Source organism: Salvelinus fontinalis, chromosome 26 (assembly GCF_029448725.1).
Source record: "Salvelinus fontinalis isolate EN_2023a chromosome 26, ASM2944872v1, whole genome shotgun sequence".
Lineage (NCBI taxonomy): Eukaryota > Metazoa > Chordata > Actinopteri > Salmoniformes > Salmonidae > Salvelinus > Salvelinus fontinalis.
Window position 1 is genome coordinate 32,524,745 of NC_074690.1, and position 7,847 is coordinate 32,532,591.

A 7,847-nucleotide genomic window follows, 5' to 3' on the forward strand; every position below is an offset into this window, starting at 1 on the left:
AATTGACTTTCAGTGTTGCACCTTCATAGGATACCACCTTTTCAACAAGTCAGTTTGTCAAATTTCTGCCCTGCTAGAGCTGCCCCGGTCAAATGTAAGTGCTGGTATTGTGAAGTGGAAATGTCTAGGCGCAACAACGTTTCAGCCGCGAAGTGTTGAAACACGTAGCGCATAAAAATTGTCTGTCCTCGGTTGCAACACTCACTACCAAACTGCCTCTGGAAGCAACTCGGCACAAGAACTGCTCGTCGGAAGCTTTAAGAATATGGGTTTCCATGCCCAGGCAGCTTCACACAGGCCTAAGATCAGCATGCGCAATGCCAAGTGTCGGCTAGAGTGGTGTAAAGCTTGCCGCCATTGGACTCTGGAGCAGTGGAAACGTGTTCTCTGGAGTGATGAATCACGCTTCTGGCAGACCGACGGACTAATTAATCTGGGTTTAGCGGATGCCAGGAGAACGCTACCTGCCCCAATGCATAGTGCCAACTGTAAAGTTTGGTGGAGGAGGAATAATGGTCTTGGGCTGGTTTTCATGTTTCAGCCTAGGACCTTTAGTTCCAGTGAAGGGAAATCTTAACGCTACAGCATACAATGACAATCTAGACGATTCCGTGCTTCCAACTTTGTGGCAACAGTTTGGGGAAAGCCCTTTCCTGTTTCATCATGACAATGCCGCAGCGCACAAAGCGAGGTCCATACAGAAATGGTTTGTCGAGATCGGTGTGGAAGAACTTGATTTGTCTGCACAGAGCCCTAACCTCAACCCCATCGAACACCTTTGGGAGGAATTGGAACGCCAACTGCAAGCCAGGCCTAATGGCCCAACATCAGTGCCCGACCTCACTAAAGCTCTTACTGCTGAATGGAAGCAAGTCCCTGCAGCAATGTTCCAACATCTAGTGGAAAGCCTTCCCAGAAGAGTGGAGGCTGTTATAGCAGCAAGATGGGTACCAACTCTATTTTAATGTCTATGATTTTGGAATGAGCAGTTCGACAAGCAGGTGTCTACATACTTTTGGTCATGTAGTGTATCTTAGTCTTCTCAACCCTAGTAGTCATTCTGAATCAGGTTGTGGATATCCCCACTGGCTGGATTCCAATTGGAATTACACATTCCTTTGCAAGCCAACATAATGTGACTTGCATGCCTGATGTGGCATGTTTACTATGAGTTTCAGGCCAATGTATTAGAGTAAAACTAGGTCCTCAAAATAAGAAACATGAATTGAATGGTTTCAAATAATGTAATTTTAATGATAACATATTCACTTAGGATCTAATGGTGACAACCACAGGGCTAAAAATGAATGAATGCAACAGCCATGTCTCTGTCACTAGCAAGCACAGTCACTGGGTGGTACTGGTAACTCTAAAATTCACTCTAAAGTCATCCTGGGAAATATGAAAATAAGGCTTAAAATCCTACAGCAGGGCTATTCAATTCCGGTCCTGGAGGGCCGACTAGGTTTCTGGTTTGGGATTTCTGTATGGTTCTTCAAAGAACCATCCCATTTATGGTTCTTCAGAGGCCATAAAATGGTTCCCCTATGGCGGTGCTCTCAAGAACCTTATTTGGTTCCAACTTGCACCTTTATTTGTAAGAGTGTAGTCTTTGACAGCTGTAATTACTGTTTGAATATACGCTGTTCCACTGTTCATGTCTCCTAATTCTCAGCACATCCAGATCTCAGCATACTCTAGGAGAATCCATCAATGGTGTCAGTGTGGTGGCGGACTCCAAGCAAATAAAACGACCACTGCCTCAGCCTCTGGTCTCAATATCTGTCCATTATGATCATCTGGCATTCCCCTGCATAACGTTTCACTAAACAAGATGTGACTATGGACTGACCATTCACAAACACCACTCAGATTATCCGAGTTTTAAATGGTAAGAATGTTGTAGGAGGTGTTTTTAATTTTTTCTACCTTTCTCTTTTTTTGTCATTTGAGATGAGAGGCCAAAACTGTATTAGTGCAGCTGTGCTTGACAGAGAAAACACTGGTAACATTATAGAGTGCATGCAAAAGGTTACAGTATGGCTGACTGGCTGTCTCTCATTATTTTACTCTCAGCACATTGCAGGAGTGTTTTCAACCCCTCTGTTTCTCTCTGAAAAGTCTTACAGTCTGTCTCCAATGGACACCAGACAGACCATGACAGTAGGTGTCTACTGTCTCTGGCTTTTCATTTTATTGCAGCTCTGCCTCCTGTGCCTAAAGTTTTTTTTTTTAAAGTCCACACCGCTCTGCCTTTACCCATTGTAATTAAAAGAAAGTATTCAGAGACAGGAATCAGATGAAAGACCCAGAACGAAGGCACCGCTGAGACCAGCCAATGCAGAGCTCAGTTACACCCTTAATTCATATTCCTTTTGTTCCCTTTCAGGCGCATAGAGGGGTTTTAAGCAGCCCCGAGGAGTGATGGGCCTAATGATAACCGAACAGGTATACATTTTAGCAATTTCCGTTGTTACCAACTGATTCAAAGACCCCAACCCAGGGTTTTATGATATCAGATATCATACTATAGAGGGTATATTATATCTCCTTAAGTTCCGATTGTGCCTTGAATAAGTAACGCTTGGTGTCAGTAGTGCCTTGGGTTATGAAGGACAGAAGAGAGCAGCATCCCACTGCGCGCTATATATTCTCCCCATTAGCTTGGCCCACAGAACCACCCGTAGATATTATACTGTAACGTATTAAAGAATAATGTTCATGCCATTTGTGCAAAATCTTCAAATCTACTGTAGGTACTGATAATGATGGAAGCTCATTTTAATGGGAATACTGCATATACAGGATATTGAGGCGTTGATATTTTTCCATCCTTCCTTTTTTTCTAGGGCCCTGGAGTTGGATTGGTAACCCAGGCAATGACAGTTGTATGAAAGAGTATGTTGCACCTTTCTTCTCTCACTCAGGCTGTGTTGAGTGGGTCTTTTTAGCAGTCTTGTTAGAAGAAGCTGTAATTCCGGAACAAACCATGTTGTGGCGCTCTGTACACTCTCGCTGTGACACATTACCCTTTGCGCTCTAGATGCCCTATCGCTTGCTACCTCATTAAAAGGAGTGATGATAATAAGTCCCAAAGATCCCATGATCGTGCAATGAAGTCGTCTCGAGTCACAGATACACACACATCGGCTGAATATACATCCTATCAATCCTAGCCCTTATCTCTCCTCTGAAATGACTGCACACCACATAGTTACTTATTCCCCACACATTCGCATGCGCACGCACGCACGCACGAACACACACACACACACGCACGCACGAACACACACACACGCACGCACGAACACACACACACACACACACACACACACACACACACACACACACACACACACACACAGATGTACAGTCACATGTGCAAACACGCACACATACACACGCACACCACATTCATCAGAACTGACATATCAATCTTTTCTAAGAAGCCATGTTTTACTGTTCTTTTTATACCTCTCATTTCCATTTAATTTCTTCATAGGTGTGTGAAATGTGTTTATTTATTACTGATTTCAAATCATTTGAAATTGTTTACAGTCATTTCAAAACCTTGGGCTGGATTCAGTCCGTATAGCAGAAGTATCGCTGAAAATCTGCGTTATAGCTCGATTGTCTTTAAACTTCAACGTTCCCGCGTTCATGGAGACTGTATTCACAGTTAACTCTGCATATGTCGGCTCAAGCGGAAATTACCTTTGTATTTTAATGTGAATCTTCTGCGATACTTCTGCAATACAGATTGAATCCAGCCCAAGGTTTTGAAATGACTTGAATTCATCCCCTTGTTTTTACAGTCCAGCACCCTTGTAGGTGCTCAGTAGATACACAATGTAGACCACATGCACTCACGGCATGGCTTTGACAAGAAATTCAGACATGCGTGCTTCGTCCTGATCTTGCCGTTTACACTGATCTAAGTAAAAATCTGTTCAGAATGCGTCTTTTAATTGCCTACACCTGTCAAAAAATGTGGGCACAATCAGAATGTGGACAAGTTCAGGACTAAGGATGCATGTTAGAACTAGGTATAAACAGAGCTAAGAAAACACATGTTTAATCAACAAAGGTTAGAGCATTGAAATAGATGGGTTACAGAGCGTTGCCTTGCTATGTTGTTCGAGGAGGTTTAACGAGAAAGACACACATCTGTATTCTCCTCAGATGGCTTGTGTTAGTAGGATCATGCAGATATGGGTCTTTTTCCTCTCATAATTAAAACCCAGATGTCATGCTAACGGACACACATCTCCTCACAGCTATAAAATATTATTTATGACTCCGCAGTCAACATGACTAATGCTTCACACGCAGTACTGTACTCACTCACTTTGAAAAATTATTTTTGATTTTGGAATTTGATGGCAGTAATCAATTCCACCCCATATACCAAACTAACTCCGTACCACAAGCCCCCACCTACAGTGTTCTGCATGTACAGAATTATGGCACTAGGCCCCATCTTGTTGAACTCATGTTTTGTATCTGGGAGGCCAGCGATGTGTACTAAAATATGCTTTGTGCTAATTATTTTAATTTCTGGAGTCGAATGTAGCGATAATAATATTATTGTCTAATAAAAACCACCCATGCCAAGACTTGCTGCACAACAGACAAATAGGTTTATGTAACGTTGCCAACCTCAGAATTGCTCCAGGGTCGCTGTTGATAAGTTTTCAGAACTCTATTGGAGGTATGCGACACCATTCTTCCACAAGAAATTCAATAGTTTGGTGTTTCGTTGATGGTGTTGGAAAACGCTGCCGCTCCAGAATCTCCCATAAGTGTTCAATTGGGTTGAGATCTGGTGACTGAGACGGCATATGGTTTATATCATTTTCATGCTTTTCAAACCATTCAGTGACCACTCGTGCCCTGTGGTTGGGAGCATTGTCATCCTATGGGAGCATAGTCATGGTAGCCAATCTAATAGGCAACTAGGCCTGCCCAACATTTTTATTCATGACCCTAAGCATGATGGGATGTTGATTGCTTAATTAACTCAGGAACCACACCTGTGTGGAAGCACCTGCTTTCAATCTACTCTGTATCTCTCATCTACTCAAATGTTATTAACCACAAATTAAAGATGAAATAATAATTGATACCTAATTTAAACACAATATGTAAATAGAATGAAATAAACATTACATCACTAATTAATCCCACTATGAAACATGTTTTTGCATTGCACTTTATCAAGATGAAGTTAGGCAATACATTTTTTTTATATTTACATACATGTATATTTGTTCGTGAATTGGACAATATGACATCTCCATGCATTGTGTCGGCTGGTGGCATATTTCCTGTATCCATCCTGAAGTGCCAATTAACAGAGTTGGATATGAAACGGCTGTGGAGAGGAACATTGCCCTGTTTAACATAGAGAACAAAAGCTTTTGATGTCCCCAATGAATTATGCCGCGAAATTACAGTACCTCAACAGATGTGATAACATCTACACATGGAACGCATGAACAATACATAACAGCGATATGACAGTTGTATTTCAAACATAAATGTTTGATTATGCTAATAAGACAAACGAAGAAGAAGGTCTGTAAAGGAAGGCAGGAAGCCACAGCAAAGCACAGTCAATGTCTTTGTGGTGTGGCACGGTTTTTCTGGAGACAAAGGATTGGTAACAATGAAAACATGGCAACAGAAATATAATTTATATTCTTGAAGAAGGTGATGAATTGGAAAGCTGTGCTTACAGAGCCTGGTGATAATGTCAACAAATATAAAAACTGGATTCAAATAGTATTTTTTCTCTTTTGGAATACTTGATGTGTGCTTGTCTGGTGCTTGTCTGGTGCAATTGAACCAATGGAATAGTCCCAAATGTTCAAACCGAGCACATCTGGCACTCAATGCAGGCTCAATCTAATGCCCAATGTTTGGAAAAATTATCATATTTGAACCAATAGGTCTGACAAATACTGATAACATTTTAACTGGAACTTATGTAGGTTGAAGAAGTGGGAGAATTGAATAGCCAATCCTCACAGGCTACAGAATAAGAAGGCGTGACCCAGTTGTAGCCTCCAGCACATGGATGCCCTTGTTGACAGTGCTTGTCATGGCACAGTTTATGAGCCCAAAACATACAATGTTTCCAAGAACTAGCTAAGAGAAATCTCCTTATTTTTTCACCTTACCTTGTTATTACATCCCTGGCACTGTCTGTCATTATAATTACTCACAGCGGAAAAGCATTCTGACTCTATGCCAGCCCACTATACATAGAATGGAAGACAGAGTTAAATGGAGACATACCTGAAGTGACAGAAACTTGGCAGGGCTGAAATAGTTTCCAGATAGTTAATTAAACTTAGCGACTGCCACGGCAGTCCAGGCCGGCCCAGTCAGTCGTAATGAGTGCCGGGATAAATACTAGCATTCATGATGACATGTCACAGCCCCTACATGTCATCTGTGTACTGGCCCCCTTTGTTTGCACTTTGTTTAGAGCTGAACTCACAGGGTATTTTCATCAAGAAAATAAAACCGAGAACTATGTACGTGAACTTGGTGTGTTGCCATAATGTTTTGCCAACATACTAAAAGCCATTTGTATAATTAGGTCAAACAAGACTGTATTGTATGACTCAAGATTCCTCAACAATATTTGAGCAGGATGTTAATGATATGCCAAAAAATGTCTTGGTGACATTAAATTATTTAATCTATTTGAAAGAGCTACAATGTAGTGTCATGTATTCACACTTAAACACTAATCTCATTGTTTTATATTCCAATGTTTTACTAGTGTTGTCTTTTATACTGTAAGTTATTTATAGGGGGTATCAGTTCAGTTATTTGGACACAGAGACTTGTAGAGGCAGAGGAGGCAGAAGTGGGGGAGAAGGAGGAGTTTGGATACACAATACACACAATAACTCATGTTTCTTTTGAACACTAAATCAAAACCCAGGAGGTGGAAAAAGGGCCACCCATGTTGGTCTATTACATTGGCTAGTAATCTGGTTCTAGTACAAAACAGTTCCAGTTCTATAGAGTTGCAGATGTAGAAGCAGCCATATTGTAGTAGGACTAAAAGGCAAAGACAGTGGCCGCTCTGGTAGCCAGTCGTATGTGGAACATTCTTCTGGTTCTGAACACCTCTGCATTTCCCCCAACATCACTATACATTGCTACACTCTGACAACATCTTTAGAAGCTACATCTCAAAATCTCAAAACCAAAACGGTGATGTGAAAGGAGTGAAGATGAAACATCTGGTGGATAACACCTTTCCTAGGGAAAAAAAGTAATCGTGCTCGAAAAGAAAGAGATTGCATGTGTCATAAAATTGGATATGAGGAATGGTGGAATTGAGCAGAAACTGAAAACGGGGTGGAATGTGACACTTGGAGGAGTGTGATTACACAAATGAATAGAAAACAGGTGAAGTCATCTTTAACACTGGGAGACTATACATGTCAGCAACATTAATCAATTAAAGGTATTTTCGCAGCCATCTTTCAGTACAGCGAAGAAAGTTTCATTTTGGGATTGGCGAAGAAGAGAATCCACCCTAGTTAGAATTTACATTGACCTTCTCAGCCAACGGCCTTCAATATTGGGTTCCCAGCTAGTTGTGGTCCGTGGCACTGGGCCACTGGCTCATGCAAGTCCGACCATAGAACCCATGCTGCGAAGCATTAAAACCTATTCATCAAGTCTACTGGCTAGGCTCCAGTATGTTTGACAGTGAAGAATCGAGGTGGAAAGTTCAACACCACAGCACTGTCCAAATCAATAGATGGAGGTCTGAGAATTTAGAAATTATGTTAACAATTTGTTAGGAAAACGGTTTGGAA